We start from the raw sequence: 16,348 nt of genomic DNA on the forward strand, positions 1-16,348 counted from the left end.
CCCCTTGCTGTGACCAATGCTGGAGCAACACGGTCAGCACTGCTGGAACCGCAGTCACTGATTCTACTGGAACCACAGGGCTGACGCTACACAGGAGCCGCCACTGCTGCTAAAGCCAGGGTGCTGTCAGAAAGAAACAGGATAGTTCTGACCTTCTTTCCAGTGCTGATCAGGTGCAGGCACCTCCCATTGGCTAATGAGGATTTAGCTGTAAGGAACTCTGGGAATTTTCAGGCTTCCTGCTTGCACTTCTTCCACAGCATAGAATAGTGAGTGTGGGGCTAAGAGCCAAAGACAAATATCTGGCCTGGGAACTAAGAGTGTGTAAATAAACCAGAAAAGTTAATTCCTGTTTAAATAAGGAGAACAACGAGAGAAGACACGAAAGGTACATCTATACCGGTCTAAAACAAAAGCAAACAATACCGATATTTCAAGGAGGTGACAGTTTGCTAAGGTGCCTGTCTGTTCTGCATAAATTCATAGATACTGGAAAATGTAAGAAATTGATAGTATTCTATTTCATACTTACCATGTCCTTTGAAATCTAGAAGGATGACATATTTTCTATTTTGGGGTTTTCCCTTTTTTGTGCTTATTATTATCTATTTTAATGTTTTTTTTTTTTTTTTTTTTTTTTGAGAGAGAGAGAGAGAGAATAAGAAGACAAGTTGGGGAAGGGCAGAGGGAGGGAGACAGAGGGAGACAAGAGGATCCTTAAAGTGTATCACTTGGCCCTGAGAGTGGAGAGCCAGATGCGTGGGGCCAAACTCATGAACCCTGAGATCATGACCTGAGCTGGAGTAGGACGCTTAACCAACTGAACCACCCAGGAATCCCTTGGGGTTTTTACTTTTAAAGAATGATCTGGTCATGGGCTATATATTTATCTATAAGATTTAATTGTTTTTCTAATAATTTGGATAAGCTTTTCATAATATATATTAGCTAGAGATGTATTAGCAAACGTATTAGCTATAAATATATGTTATATAGTATGTATTGACTGAAAATATATGGTTGGAAATCTGTTGCTTAACTTTTGAATTTGGATTATTTTTTGACCTACAGAGGTTTGGGATTTTTTTACCTAGTCAAATCTGAGCAGAGTACTCTGTATGTTTACCTGTACCATAAGGTAAACCTCAGGAAAGCCCACTTGCTTCACACATTGGTATACTCGTGTGTATACATTTGATCTATAAATCACAGAAAAGAAATTAAGCAGAGAAAGAAGTGGTTGGTGTTGATTTGAAATTCTCCCTAGTAAAATTTCTACAGCAAATATTAGACCTAATATTTGGCATAGATGATGCTCATTCCATTTGGTATGTTTCTTTTTTTTTTTTTTTTTTTTTATTCGTTCGTAGCCTTTAATAAAAGGTGAATTTGAGAGCTTCTCTGGGAACAGCTCTTGATGTTGACAGGATAATGAATAGGGAAACAGGCAATGATGGTTCATCATCTTCAGCTTGAACAATGGCGAGAATTCAAATATGGGTTCCCTGGAACATGAATTTTTGCTGGTTTGCTATTGTTATTTCCTGCAATCCTGTTTGGCTCCAGGAATCGATCCTCTTTACTTCTTGCTGTTCTTTGACAATTTCCTGATGGTCTCTGCACTGGTTTCCTGTGGCTGCTGCAACAAATTACCAGAAATTTAGTGGCTTAAAGCAACACAGATTTACTATTGTGTTACGGTTCTGGAGTTCGAGAGCTCCAAAATCAGTTTCACTATGCTAACACTAAGGTGTTGGCAGGGCTGGTTCCTTCTGGAGACTCTGAGGAGAGAATGGGTTTTCTTACCTTTTTTCAGCTTGTGGCTGCCTGTGATCCTTGGCCTGTGACCCCTTCTCCACCCTCAAAGGGTATCACTCCAAACTCTGCTATCATCACATTGCCTTCTCTGACTCTGAGCCTTCCTGCCTCCCTCTTATAAGGACGCTTGTGATTACACTGGGCCCACCTGGATAATGCAGGATTATTCTCCCCATCTCAGAGGAGATGTTCTTTCAGCCATATAATGACATAACATTCACAGGTTGCAGGGACCAGGACGTGGACATATTTGGGGGCCATGATTCAGCCTACCACTGCAAGGAGCACAGTCTGAACCTCCTCCCATCCCATAGTGCTGTGGGGCCTCAAACTTGCTCTGTTGCTGTAAGTGCGCATCTGGTATGCCTGGCGTGAGAGCTGGTCCTCTGGTACCCCTACAAACTGCAGGTTTCATTATAATCCTTTATTTGGGGCCAGAGTATACAGTTCATGTTCTTCCTCGGTTTCTTTTCTTGTTTATGACCTCAGGTCAACATTTGGACAAGCCGGGGCAGCCTCCTACACTCTAGCGGACTGCATATTGTCCTCTCATTATCAGCCAAAGCGAAGAGAACATCTCCCATTGAACTCATCCTCAGCGTCACAATGATGCCACTCCTGTCACTGGATTAGACATGCCTACATGTGGGCGCCAGCCCAAGTTCTCCTCACCTAACCTGGGTCACATTATACTCCATGCTACTAATTCCTGGTCACTCCTTCTTGAGGATGAGGGCCACAGCACGCCCAGCCCTGCTTTGTCCCAGCCACAACCTCTTCCCTCACTGGGTTGTCAGAGTGCCATCTTTCCCTGGGCCAGGTCCGTCTGAGTTGTGTCAGTTTGCAACCACACTGAATGCTGCTCCCTTGGGAACTATCTCGGAAGCAGGCTGAACTTTTTTGTGTTTGTTTTTTTTTTTTTAATTTAAATTCAAGTTACTTAACATATCGTGTAGTATTGGTTTCAGGAGTAGAAATCAGGGATTCATCACTTACACATAACACCCAGTGCTCATCCCAACAAGTACCCTCCTTAATGCAGGCTGAGCTTTTTAACATTTACTTTATAGATTTCTAGAGCTGTAACATGAGGTTACTGTTGGTTCACCAGGGGCCTACAAGGATTAGTTAGCAGTAGCAGGCAGCTGCCTTGGTTCTTCCTGTGCACCAGCTCCCCTTTCTCTTTATTACTTTTTTTTTATTTTCTTAAAAAATATTAAAATTTTTTTAAGTTTATTTATTTATTTTGAGAGCGAGAAGGAGAGAGAGAGAGAGGGAGCGCATGCAAGCAAGGGAGTGGCAGAAAGAGGGAGAGGGAGAGAAGACGGAGCAGGCTCCACACTGTCAGTGCAGAGCCCGATGTGGGAAACAACAAACATTTATTATCTCACAGCTTCTATGGGTTCAGAACCTGCAGGGTGAGGCTTATCTGGGTGCCTCTGACTTCCTGTCTCTTGGGAGGCTACGGTCAAGGTGCTGGTCGGGGCCGGAGTCAACTCAAGGCTCAGAGGGAGCAGGATCCACTTTTAAGCTCACTCACACAGCTGTAGACAGGTTTTAGGCCCTCACTAGCCAGAGATGTCGGTCCCTTGACGTATGGGCTTCACAGGACTTTTCACAGCATGATAGCTTGTTTCTGGAAGAGTGAGGGATGAAAGAGAGAGATAGAGAGAGGCCAATACAGAAGCCATGATCTTTCATAACCTGGTCTTGGAAGTAACATCCCATTGCTTCTCTATTCTACACCTGGAAGGGAGTCACTGAATCCAGCCCACACTTGAAGGGGCAGGATTATACAAGGAGTGGGTACGAGGGGGCAGGGGTCACTGGAGGTCATCTTAGAGGTTGCCTGAGACCCCCTCAAGAAGAGTTAGGGAAACAGGGTGCTATCTCCCAGTAGGGAGCAGGGTGTACACAAGCTGAGAGGGGTCATAGGAGCGCTTCAGAGAAAACGAGCTGTGAGCAGAGTTGTGCATTTACTCATACCACAACTCGGGCCACTCCCTTTCTCCCGGCCTTCTCTCTGGGTTCTGTTTTATTAACCAAACTAACTGAACAAAAACCAAGAAGCTAACTCCCATGTTGGTCACTTCTCCGAGTTTCAAGTTCTCCGTCCACAACCTGCCTACCAGTGTTTACTTTCTGAAATCCACAGTAGTCATTTTTTTTTTTTTCTTTCTATTTTGTCCAGAGTTCATCACAGTTCACAGTGGGAAGGGTGTTCTGTAAGCCGTGTATACTGCCTCACGTACTGGAAGTGGAGCTCTGCATTATTTGGAATACATCAGATTAGTGTTGGACAATATGTTACCCCGGTTATAGTGGGAAGGAAAAGGATTAAAAAGCCCAGGAATTGCTGGGTCAGAACAACTCATTTGGGCTTCCATAAAAGACTATAATGATTCTGGGGGCGCCAGAGTGGCTCAGTCAGTTAAGCATCTGACTCTTGATCTTGGCTCAGGTCATGGATCTCCGGGTTCATGAGTTCGAGCCCCGCATTGGGCTTTGTGCTGCCAGCGTGGAGCCTGCTGGGGATTCTCCCTCTCTCTCTGCCCCTCCCTTGCTTGTGTGCACACTCATGACTATGCAATCTCTTTCTCTCTCAAAAATAAATAAACATTTTTTAAAAAACTATAATGATTTTAAATTTAATTCTTTTTTTTTTTTTTTATTTTGCTCCTGGAGTAGAAGGAACATGGAGTATCGAGATTCATGGATCTGATTTAAATTCCAGTTCTAACATTTACTAGCAGGGTGACCTCCTGCAAACGAATTAATCTATGCTTTAGTTTCTTCGTCTGTAAAGTCGGATAATGATACGTAACTCTGGATTGTACAGGGTTATCTGAAACAATGTCTATGAAATGCATACAGTACACTGCCTGGTACACAGGCAGCCTTCCACAGAGCTTTTTACCTTTCTCTTTCCTTCATAATTCAGCTACCCAGTAAGTTCATGGCGCCGACGTAGTTTGGCATTTGCTAGACCATTATCCAGAGTATCCCAGTGTGCATGGAAAGAAACCAGCTAGGCCAGAATGGCTGTCTTTGTAGGGAGAGTGTCGCTGTGCGTGTAGGGCTGGCTCTCTGCCCGGGATGCAGGGGTCAGTGGGGCTGCCGCCAGCCGTCTGCAGTGTTAGCCAGGGAAATCAACTCACAGCCCTCCTGGCACCTACTGTTGGACTTGGGTAAACATAATTACAGCCTTTAAAAAGAAAAAAGGGAAAGCAACCAAGATCCCCGCTCACCATGTAAACAGGATGTCCACTGAATGGCAGCCGTGGAGATGTTTATTTTCTGTTCAGGGGGCAATTGACAAAAGGCCTCGGGGAGCCTTTATTGCTGCCTGGGGCAATGGCCTGCCTGCGGCGGTGGTGGTGATGGTGGCTGGGTTTCTCCCAGCTCTGTCTGCATTGCCAACGCTGAGCTTCAGCCGAGAGCTCCAGGGCTGCGCTCCTTGGAACCACCATGCCGTCCTTACAGATGCTGGGTCTGGTTTTCTGCTCGAGGCCCTTTATACACAGATAAATATACACTGATACATACGCATATAAATATACATAGATACATATACACTGATGTCCAGTGTTCAGTTTCCAGTGTGTGACCTGGAGGCTGGCTGCTTCAGCCTCTATGTAATAATCATCTTAATGATAGCTACCATTTACTCAGAGCAAGGCAGCTGGCCAAATACTTCACATGGGTGATCTTATTTAACCCTCGTGATAACCCTTTGTGTTGGTTTTATTGTCTTCACTCTACACCTGAAGAGGCTCTGCAAGGATAAGCAATTGGATTTGAAGTCAGATTGGTTAAATTCTCAAACCTGTGCTTAAATAGTAAGCTAGGTGAAGGCAGGGACCATCTGTCAAGTTCACCACTATCTCTATGGCCCAGCACAGTAACTGAGAAACATCCGTTGGGTGAATGATTTAAAAAAAAAAAATTCTACCTGGATGCTCTTCTCCGCTGAATTTCTGGGGAGCACATCTCCCCCCAGTACTGAGTGTGCATTGCACGACTTAGTCCACATGTTTCTGTTCTGCCCCAGGCGACTTGGGGCACTCACTAGTCAGTGCTGACTGCAGTTGGGTCTTGGGTATGGGCTGAGGCACCATGGCAGTGACTAATTGGCCAGTGTCTAACCAAGAAGACAATTCTGCTTTAGTCCAGGCTTCTCTGGCATTGTAGGCAAGGAAGGCATCTCTTGAGCCTGCTCCTGGGGCAGTGGAAACAGTGAAAGCAGGTGCTTGTCTCAGCTGGTATGTAATCTCTGGAGAGGGGTTTTGCTGTCCCTCTTCCAGAACACAGGTGGGTTGGGATGGAGTTGTGAAGATAGTCTGAGCAGATTTCCCAGGAATGTCAGGACGTGGTCCCTCTACCTTTATAATCCCAAATGTAACTGGCAGAGACCCAAGAGCCCTTTGGTTTTCTAATTCCTTTATTTTCTTTTAAAATTATTTATTATTATTATTATTATTATTATTATCAAAGCATAATTAACATACAGTGTTATATTAATTTCAGGCGTACAATATAACGATTCACCAATTCAATACATTGCTCAGTGTTCATCGTGATAAATGTACTCTTAATCCCCTTTAATTCACCCATCTCCTCACCCACCTCCCCTCTGGCATCTACCTATTTGTTCTCTGTATTTAAGAGTGTTTTGTTTATTTGTTTGTCCATCTTTTCTTTGTTCATTTTTTAAAATTGCTTAAATTTCACATATGAGTGAAATCATATGGTATTTGTCCTTCTTTGATTTATTTCTCCTATTTCACTTAGCATTTGACCCTCTAGGCCCATCTAATTCTCGAATAGAAGGAAAGGGATGTGTTTGTTCTGCAGGATAGATTAGGACATCAAAATACTCTGTTCCAGAAGAGGACTTTACCCTACATCCGAACCTTTAGGTTAGAGAGAGATGAAACCTTCTTCATTTCTATTCAGGTGTCCTTCAGAGGAGGCACACGGGTGGTAGCAGGGACTCTCCCTGAAACTGATCATTTCCCTGCCTGGAGCTGAGGCCATCATTACATCAGTATTGTTTGCAAATTACTGCCAAGGGCAGGTAGTTGCTTTAAAATGGCCTAAGTTGTCAGGAAATCTCTGGAAAAGAAATGCATGTCAAAGATTGCCCAAACTGGTATCGTTTGGGTGTTGGTAAAAGGCTGGAAATTATAAAGTCTTGTGCTGTATGTGTGTGTGTGTGTGTGTGTATTCATTGTTGGTGGCAGAATTTTTTTCCTTTCTAATGTTTTAGCCATTATACTCTGATTTATGGAAGCCAGTGTCAGAGGTCCCAGACCCATCAGTTGATGATGTGTCCTGTTGGGATGCACCAGACCTACAGGTAGACCTGGGATTTCTGGGAGCAGTCTGGGATCAAAGGTATCATTCAATGTCCTTCTCAGTGGTCTCTTTTTCTTATGTTCATTCTTTTCTGCCAAGCATGGCCTCCCACCCTCCTGCTGCCTCTCATCATTCAGTCCCCTGTGTCCATTCTAGGCTTCTATCACACTGGTTCCCACATAGGGCATAGCAGCATGGAGCAGGGCATTCTGTCCATCTCTCCGGGCTTCCCAGTGTCTAACACTTTATTTATCTTGTTTTATGAAGAGAGATTCTATACTTGTTCCTATCACAATATTTGGAATAGGCTGGAAAGAAATATTCTGGACCTCTAAACACTTCTTTTGCCTACATTTCTGATACAGACCTCATTCATTGACCTTCCTACATCCAATATGCTTGAGTCGATGGCAAATTTGGGGCTTTGTGCTCTGCGTATGTACATATTCCCTGGTCTCATGCCTGGTTCTACAATGTACACACACACACACACACACACACACGCACACAGGCACATACCTCCTACCCTCTACCCTCTCTATGCTTAAAGGATGTCCATTTGCAGATCTAACAATCAAGTACCCAGGGAAAAGGATGGGTCATTATCTTTGGATCAGCTCTTGTTAGTTTAATAGAAATATCTAAGGGACATGAAGATAATGGTCCGTGTTTGGAGAACTCCTCTTTCTTACTCTCAATAATTCCCCCATTAGTTGCTACTGGATGCTTATATCCCATCATATTTCAGAGCTGGTTCCAACTTTCCAGGTGTGGGTTTGACTGAGCTTCTGCTAAATGTCACACTGGTCAGGCGGTAGGCATCACAGAAGTCTCGGCTGAATCGATAGGATTTAAGCAATAGGCTTGGAATTAGAGATGCGGAAAACATCAGTACCTCTTTTTGGTGCCAGTGGCCTTCCTGCTCTGGAAAATTTTATTAGAAGCAAAGTGATTTAGAATAATTTCCCATCAAATAAACCTTTTTTTGCACAGATCACAACAGCCCCTGTCACACGTGGAACCCAACCTGCCACTGCAATTTTATTATTGAAGCTAGGAATTGTGACCCCACCCACTGCACCAGCCCGCTCTTTCCTGCCTTCTTGGACTATTGCAACCTATCCATGTGTGTGGCCAGGAAAAGCTATGCTCCTTCCCTCTGCTTTCCCTCTTTCCCATAGTCTCCATATGGCTAATGCTGCTTCTGTGTCCACCTAGGTAGCTATGCTCTGGCTCTAATGCCCTTCTCTGTGATGGGGCTGCTGCGTCTGCAGGGCTCCTGTCATGCTGGGTGGATCCAGAAAGCACCATGCTCCTCCCACTGAGATTGACCATGAATGACAGTTCTTTCCAAAGCAAAGTGGTAATCAAAGTGTCTCCCAAAGTGACAGGTCTTTCAACCAAACTTGGAGCCAAAATATTACCTTGCTAATTTGTGGGACCCAAGGAATTTAACAAAAATCCCCTACCCCTGGACAAGCAGAGCAAGACTGACTCCATTTTGTGCTACACCCACCATCTCATGTATAACCCCCACATGACCTACTTATTGCTTAAGACACCCCCCCCACCCTAGTCAAGCTGCTGAGCACACCCTTACTGGAAACCGGCTCATATAGGAATGCGGAACCCCTAACTGCCAAAGAATGTAAACCCCGCCTTTTGCCCGCCAAACTTGCGTACCAATTCTGACCAGAGTGATAGGCTGGTTCAAACAGTTACTATAGGGTAAATTGTAATTCAATTGGCCACCTGCGTGTGGACTGACATGACTGTGCAACTTTCTGTGTGTGTTACAATCTCATTGGCCACTGGCCCCTATAAAACTGCTACGCCTCTTAACCTAGGGGTCCAAGTCCCTGCCCTGCTGTGTCGGGTATACTTGGGCCCAAGCTCGAGCTTGCAAATAAAGCCTTGTGCGTTTGCATTGGTATCGGCTCCTTGGTGGTCTCTCGGATTCGAAATCGGGGGCATTACAAATTCAGTTTTATAACTAGCTTGCTAGAGGCCTAGAGGAAGAACCCTTAAACACAGAATAAGTTGAGGTTCAGGAAATGAAGCAGGATTGTTCAAGTGTCTGGGGTCTGGGACTCTCTGATTGTCAGCCCCAGAGTTTGCTTTTCCTTGCTCTCTGGGGGCCTGGGGCCCTTGTGCAGTAGGAACTTTCCTTGGTGGTCTTCCTGGGCACTCTGTGTGCCTGACACATGTATACAGAACGCCCATGAACAGCGTTTTCATTCACATGAAGACATGTTGGGGCCTCCGCAGAGTTTTTCCAGGCTAGACTCCGAATTATCGTAATTTTTTTTTTTTGAAATATAAAGATATTGGCTGTAACTGCAGCTAATGTTTAAGAGGTAGGAATTGTTTATTTTTTTAATGCTTTTCTGTGTTTTCTAACTTAAAAACCAAGGACAAAGTGAGAGGCCAAGAACACAGCAGATGTTTACTGTTAAACCTAAAAACATTTCTCAATCCTATTTACTGTCACTTTTCTCACTTAACAGTCTGTATAGTAAGAGTCATGTTTTCCGAGGCCCTAACATGTCTTACAATTTTCCCTTTTGGTTATTGCTTAAATAAACACCCAGATGTGCTATTTTACAGATCATAAGACATATCAAATGTGGTCATTTCATTCTCTTTATCACACATGGTGCCTTGGCCCCCTGGCTTTCGGAGCTGAGCTCAAGTTCTTTGTCAAGCTGAGCTGTGGCAGACATCACTCTCTGTCTGCCCCAGCTGGAAGGAGTGACAATGGTGTTTCACCTCTGGGAGACTATGTGGGCAGAGCTGGCCTCTCCTGGGCCTGCTATAGAGGGGGAAACCGCTATGACAGCAAACTGGCAAGACTGTGGGTTCTGCTCACCTTCACTTGGCTCAGTCAATGAAGGAACAAACATGATCATCAAATAGATGCTTTTGACCGATATGTATTGTTAAGCGTCTTGAAGGCTGTAGGAAGCAAGGGAAAAAGGGCTAAAGATGTAGAAAGAGCTTGGAAATGGATTCAAATTCATTAGGGTTGTTGGTAGACACTATTAATGATTCCAAGTATTTCTCTGAATTAGAGAGTCATGGGGCTCTTTTAAATTGAGTGTTTCTTTGCAAAAGAAAAAAGGGCGTGTGGAGGGAAATTAGCAGATTCCCAAAAAATATAAATTGGGTTTTGGCAGAAAACCTATTTCTTCTTGCCTTCAGAGAGTCATGCAAGTCTCAGGAATGGCAAACATCTGTTTGAAGGGCATCCGACCTTGGCGTGGCAGGCAGCTCAGAAGAAAGGGCAATGGGATTTGGTGTGTAGTTTTCATTCAAGATAGCAGGTGGCCAGGTATTAAGAATGGAGCAGGGGTGCCTGGGTGACTCAGTCAGTTGAGCATCCTGCTCTTGATTTCAGCTCAGGTCATGATCCCAGGGTTGTGGGACTGAGCCCTGTGTCAAGATTAAGATTGTCTCTCTCTCCCTCTGCTCCTCTTCCCTGCTGGAGCGCGCGCTCTCTCTCTCTCTCTCTCTCTCTCTCTCTCTCTCTCTCAAATAAAAAGAAACCAACAAAAGCGGAGCAACTATTCCACAAGTATTTACTGAGTATCCACTGCGTGCTGGGGATACAAAGTTACTAGGACGCACCAAGACCCAAATAGTTTATTCCATCACACAGATGTTAGGATAAAGGTTCACTGTGCATTGTCATGAATATACTGTGCCTTTACTGTGGTTCTTTCTTGTGCAGCTTAGAATTCAGTGGGCAATTACCATGCACGTAATACAGACCAGTAGAAGAGGCTAAGCCTAGTTCACTTTCATGCATATGAACTGAATAGCTGGTCATTTTTTCCTTTCGACCACTTTTTAAAACATTGGCAGGTTATATTGATATTAACATGATAAAAATAGTCTGAGATTCATGAGTGCAAGTTTGCTCTTGCAAGCTTTGGGCCAGATATATATTTTTTAATTTTTTTAATGTTTATTTATTTTTAAGAGAGAGAGAGAGAAAGAGACTGAGAGACAGAACACGAGTAGGGGAGGTGCAGAGTGAGAGAGAGAGAGAGAGAGAGAGAGAGAGGGAGAGAGGGAGACTGAATCTGAAGCAGGCTCCAGGCTCTGAGCTGTCAGCACAGAGCCTGACGCGGGGCTCGAACTCACAAACTGTAAGATCATGACCTGAACTGATGTCGACGTTTAACCAACTGGGCCACCCAGTCACCCCAAGTGCCAGATATTTTTTAGAATTCGTAATTTTTCTTACTTTATGTAGGTAAAATGGTATGTATATTATGTTATACTGCTAGTGGGTATAGAGCAATATCTGCTATTAAACATATTAATTGATAAACATTTTAATATCTCTGCCATTAAATGAATACATATGAGTATAGACATTAAGTGTGATAAATAAAGATCTTAAGTAAACTCACATCATTTTAGGTCAGGCATTCCTGCCAACTAAGTTATGAGAAAGATTCAGTTTTCAAAGACTTTAAAAATTTCACCAAGGGGGCGCCTGGGTGGCTCAGTCGGTTGAACGTCCGACTTTGGCTCAGGTCATGATCTCACCGTCTGTGAGTTTGAGCCCCGCGTCAGGCTCTGTGCTGACAGCTCAGAGCCTGGAGCCTGTTTCGGATTCTGTGTCTCCCTCTCTCTGACCCTCCCCCATTCGTGCTCTGTCTCTCTCTGTCTCAAAAAAATAAATAAAGGTTAAAAAAAAATTTCACCAAGATGTGGTGGACTTATAGTGTTGATGAAGATCATTCACTACGACCCAAATAGTTTACTTCTTCATACAGACACGGGAATAAAAGTTCACACAGTTTGTTGCCATGAATATACGGTGCCTTTGCTGTGATGATTTCATCAGATTTACCTAGGAAACAATTTTGACTTTTCCCTACAAACAAGTTTAATTGTAGGAAAAACACTGCTACCACCCACTGAAGATCTTTTGCTGTTCGTGTTTGGAGTTTTTCCTCCAGGCTTCAAGGCTGGCATTCTATTAGAATCACTCTGCTAGTTGACCTCTTGTGAACTATAATGCGAAGTAGGAAACGGGATTTCACCAGAGCCACACTAAAGCTTCTGAATTAGAGCCAGGAAGTATTTTATTTGATGCATCACAGATCATAAAGCCAACATCCTGTCTGATGGCCCTAGTGGCATCAGCATGGATGGCTGGATGGAAAACAGGGGCAGGAAGGATGTAAGCATGGGTTGGTGAATATAAAACCACATTGGCCTTGATTCTGTATCTTGAGCTCTCCAAACTTCTTCCCAGCCTATGACCTTTATACTTTCTGTTCCCTCCTGGAACACACTACCTTGTGATTTTGAAGAAACTAGCTACTTCCCATCATTTAGGCATTGCTTTCAGTGGCATCTCCTTTGGAGATGACCTTGACCGCCCTGTTAAATGTTATGCACCTCCAGTTTCTTTTTATAGCATTACCCTATTTTATTTTCCTCAAAGCACATCTATGAAATGACCTTGTTGGGGCGCCTGGGTGGCTCAGTCGGTTAAGCGTCCGACTTCAGCTCAGGTCACGATCTCACGGTCTGTGAGTTCGAGCCCCGTGTCGGGCTCTGGGCTGATGGCTCAGAGCCTGGAGCCTGCTTCCGATTCTGTGTCTCCCTCTCTCTCTGCCCCTCCCCCATTCATGCTCTGTCTCTCTCTGTCTCAAAAATAAATAAGCGTTTAAAAAATTTTTTTTTAATTAAAAAAAAAAAGAAATGACCTTGTTATGTGTTTTCTTATTTACTTGTTCATTATTTTTCTCTTTCACAAAGTAAAGACCTCTCTGACTTGTTGATAAAATCCTCAGTCCCTAGAGCAGTGCCTGGCATAGGAAGGGACTCAGTAAATATTTGTTGGAAGCATGAATGCCCCCTGCAATAGTACCAGCTCCCCTATTTTAGAATGTCTCCAACCTCTCCCATCCCAGTACCCCAGGGTTCTTTGTGTGACAACTCTCCCAGAAAAAAAAATATTGCAAATGTGGGAAACGTGATAGAGCATGAAGTGTGGTAGAATATTAAATTAGTCTCATAAATTGTGAATCATAAATCATGGTTCCATCTGTTCTGTGACAGAGTGTAAACAGCAAAATTTTCCACAAGATAGGAACTGAAAACAAAGGGAAGCCATGAGTTTCAACTCATGGAGAGGCTGTTACTATTATGTTGGATTGTGTCCTCTCTCTCCTCCTCACTAACCACTTTAGTCATGCTATGCCTTTCTGGAATAGGCCCAGGAATCTTATTCATAGCAGACATTGGTTTCTTCCAATCTAGAAGTTTCTGCCCAATAGCTCTGTGCTCTGGCACCTGGAAGCCACATAACAAATATTTATTGACTATCAGTGGTAAACTCCACTCTTACACACTTATTCTTCTGAGTCAACTATGTTATTTTTTTCTAAAATGGAGATATCCTTTAGAAAAGGTGACCTATAAAAGAAAACTCTTCCATTCAAATCCAGTATTAATTTGTGCATCGCATTGAAAGACTTGATGAGGTATAGGATTTTTTGAGTGTGGGTCAGTATTTGGGCAGGAGTGGTCTGAGTGAGGCATGGTGAGGGGCAACACAAGGTCACAGGTTGTCCTGAGAAAGGATGGGACATTTGGAGAGGACAGAGGAATGAAGCGTTTCTAAGACAACTGGTTCACAGCACAATTTTGCCTAAGGCAAATATGGTGGGGGAAGCTATTCTGGGAGAATTGGTGCCTTCAGATAATGTCCTATTGGCTAAACGCACAGTGGAGGTGCATTTCAAGACCAACCAAACTACCGTTTTATCCAGAGGAAATTAGGTTAAAATGAACATCAGTACACAGATGACATTTCTGAAGGCTTCCCAGGAAACCATAGCAGCAAGTAACTCTGGGGAATGGAAATGAGCGGTAGTAGCGGAGTGGATGGGTCTGCAGAGTTTTGCTTTCCTCTTTATAACCTATTGTAAAGTTTTAGTTTTTCCATGACAAGGTATTGGTTCCACAATTATAAATTTTAAAAATCAATAAAAACCACTATCTTTTAAAGATTTAACCATTTAAAATGCTAGCTGAGGGGCACCTGGGTGGCTCAGTCGGTTGAGCAGCCGACTTCGGCTCAGGTCATGATCTCGCTGTCCGTGAGTTCGAGCCCCGCGTCGGGCTCTGTGCTGACGGCTCAGAGCCTGGAGCCTGTTTCAGATTCTGTGTCTCCCTCTCTCTGACTCTCCCCCGTTCATGCTCTGTCTCTCTCTGTCTCAAAAATAAATAAACGTTAAAAAAAAATAAAAAAAAATAAAATGCTAGCTGAATAAAAATGAATACCACAGCAATTGTAATAATTGTAGGGGGATGTCATGACAGGGTTCAAATCAATACAGATGGTCCCCAGCTTACAATGGTTCTACTTGTGAGTTTTTGACTTTATGATAGTACAAAAGCCATAAGCATTCAGGAGAAACTGTACTTCAAATTTTGAATTTTGATCTTTTTCTGGGCTAATGAGATGTGGTACAACAGTCTCTTGTGATGCTGGACAGTGCAGCTAGCTGAGGCTCCCCAGTGGTCAGCAATCATGAGTGTAAACAACCAATTCTGTTTTTCAATAATTACATAAGATATTCAACACTTTGTTACAAAATAGGCTGTGTGTTGGATGATTTTGCCCAAATGTAGGCTAATGTAAGTGTTTTGAACATGTTTAAAGTAGGCCAGACTAAGCTGTGATGTTTGGTAGGTTATTTGTATTAAATGCATTTTTGACTTAACAATACTTTCAATTTATGGTGGACTCATTGGGACCTAATCCCATTGTAAGTTGAGGAAGATCTGTACATTGACATAAACAGAAAAACCTTGAACTTACAAACACTGTTATTCATATATATTTTCTAGTCTTCTGGGTAGACATTGTTCAACCCTCTCAAGATGTGAAAGCAGCTCCAGAAGCTGACCCAGCAATGGTTCTAGAATGCAGACCCTCAGACTTAAGCTTCTCTGACATACCGCCCCCCTACTGTATACATTCTACTCTCCTCGTGACTCATAATCCTTTTTTCTCCTTCTCTCATTACCAATGTAGACTGCTGCCTCTCTTGAGGGTTTCAAATCCCACAAGAGAATTGACTGTCACTGTAGAGTACTCAGGGTAGAAAGGTTTCCCAGGTTTCTTTATTATTCTTGTATCTTTACTGTTAAATGCAATCACCTGAGGGCATGTACAAATGTACCTGATATTTTCAACCTGAAAGTTTCTAACACATACCTTCTGCACTTAAAATCCGAATTACTTCCTTACACTGAGAGCACACTGAATAGATTTTTAGACTCTCATGAAGTCCCAGTTTGTCTTCTGCAGAGAGAGAGGGACTTTGCTGTGACATTCCTTTCCTATAATGAAGTCATAATTACACATAGAAAAAGAGGGTTTGCACCATACAGATGAAGGTATTACGATCCATAGCTGTTGGGGAGTGTAAGTTTTTGCAACTATCATCCGCTTCTGAAATAGCATACCTTGTTGAATCTAGAAGATGCCAAGCAGGCAGGGCACCAGGATTTTACGTAAACATTAGTTAAACACTTGATAATTGTAGTTTGTGTAAGAGAAAAATTGTGTAGAGCTGCAGAGATATTAGAGTTGCATCAAACAGTTTTGGGGATTTCCTTTTCCTTTTCTTTTTTTTTTTTAACATTTTTATTTATTTATTTTTGGGAGAGCGCAAGTGGAGCAGGGACACGGAGAGGGGGACAGAGGATCCCAAGTGCACTCTGCGCTGACAATCTGACCGTAGTGAGCCCGATATGGGGCCCCAACTCACACACTGCAAGATCATAACCTGAGCCGAAGTTGGATGCTCAACCTCAACTGACTGAGCCACCCAGGCACCCCTCCTTTTCATTTTCTACTGTCTTCATTTAGAAAGCGTGGGAGACTCTCAATTGGGAGAACTGTAGGTGTGACCTAATTTGGAGCAGTGAGGAAGATCACAGAGATTGTTGAGGCATCTTCTGGCTCTGTGGTTTCCTTCAGCATGGATGCAAGTTAACATTTGTCTGATTTCTCCATAATTTCAGTAAATTACAGCCCCACCCCTGGCCTTACGATAGTAAGTTGTTTCTGAAAAACTCCTTGCAGTCAGACCTCTTATAGGTAAAAAGTGGAATGTTCGTTGAAATTATTAAT

At 43.2% G+C, this 16,348-nt stretch overlaps 1 long non-coding RNA gene across 1 annotated transcript; it reads right to left on the reverse strand.

Annotated features, from left to right (window-relative positions):
• Window positions 1–1,353: 1,353 nt before the first annotated feature.
• Window positions 1,354–15,459, reverse strand: LOC113602839 (uncharacterized). Its single transcript, XR_003424369.2, has 3 exons — window positions 15,029–15,459; window positions 10,046–10,131; window positions 1,354–1,639 (listed from the first exon to the last, which is right to left on the reverse strand). It is a non-coding gene; the product is annotated as an uncharacterized LOC113602839 (long non-coding RNA).
• Window positions 15,460–16,348: the final 889 nt, after the last annotated feature.

The sequence above is a fragment of the Acinonyx jubatus genome, chromosome B4 (genome assembly GCF_027475565.1).
Source record: "Acinonyx jubatus isolate Ajub_Pintada_27869175 chromosome B4, VMU_Ajub_asm_v1.0, whole genome shotgun sequence".
Classification (NCBI taxonomy): Eukaryota; Metazoa; Chordata; class Mammalia; order Carnivora; family Felidae; genus Acinonyx; species Acinonyx jubatus.